This window comes from Acyrthosiphon pisum, chromosome A1 (assembly GCF_005508785.2).
Source record: "Acyrthosiphon pisum isolate AL4f chromosome A1, pea_aphid_22Mar2018_4r6ur, whole genome shotgun sequence".
Taxonomy (NCBI): domain Eukaryota; kingdom Metazoa; phylum Arthropoda; class Insecta; order Hemiptera; family Aphididae; genus Acyrthosiphon; species Acyrthosiphon pisum.
The window spans coordinates 20,794,981-20,795,969 of NC_042494.1; positions in this window are offsets into that span (position 1 = coordinate 20,794,981).

A 989-nucleotide genomic window follows, 5' to 3' on the forward strand; every position below is an offset into this window, starting at 1 on the left:
AACAATGTAAACAAGTCGACGTGTCTCACTTATAACGTCATAACAACAGAGCCTTGCTTAACTGTGAGCAAAGGGGGCAACTGCCCCGGGCGTCATAATTTTCATATTTTAAGAACGGCGTCGACATATTGTTAATACCAATATTATTCTTTATTAATTGATATATTATATTTAGACGGTTTTGGTGAAAAAGGTATGTCAGATTAAAAAAAAGCAAATATTATTCTTTCATATTGGTGATTGAAAGTGATAAGATGTAACAGCAGGGACGCTGTGTATCATTCATATGTTATGTTATTTTACATGACACATGTTCCCCATTACAGATCCGCCACCCGCCGGCCTGTTAATTAATAAGCTTTCAATAGCCAATAGTAGATATATTTACGCCGGATCGACTGATGGCACTAATATTTAGCTATCTCGTTTCTTAAGAGCATCATCTATTGAGATAGCTATTTTAGAAGTTATTTTTAGATTTTATACAGTGACATTAAATAGTAAACAAATATTAAAATCTTTGCAGAAAAACTTATTGATATTCATCCTGATGATATTGAAAACCAATTCATAGAAGCAGTTATACAATTTAAAGATATAATTTGCAACATTTCTATTAAAAACAAATTATCTGTACTTAAAATTTTAAAAGCTCTCATACAATTTTAGCTTTCTTCAACATTCCCAAAAATTAAAATAGCTCTAAGAATTTTTGCTCTCTTCCATGCTCTAATGTCACTGGAGAACGTTCTTTCTCAGTTCTAAAAATAGTAAAAAATTACATTAGATCATCATTATCTGATGAAAAACTTTCAGCACTTTCCACATTGAGTATAGAGAATACAAAATTAAAAAAAAAATAGAATGGGAACAAATAATTCATAAATTTGCTTCAGGAAAAGTTACCAGAAAATATTGATCTAAAACTGTTATATTCAAATAAAATATATTGTATTTTAAATAGTTATTTCAATAATTTATTCCTCATA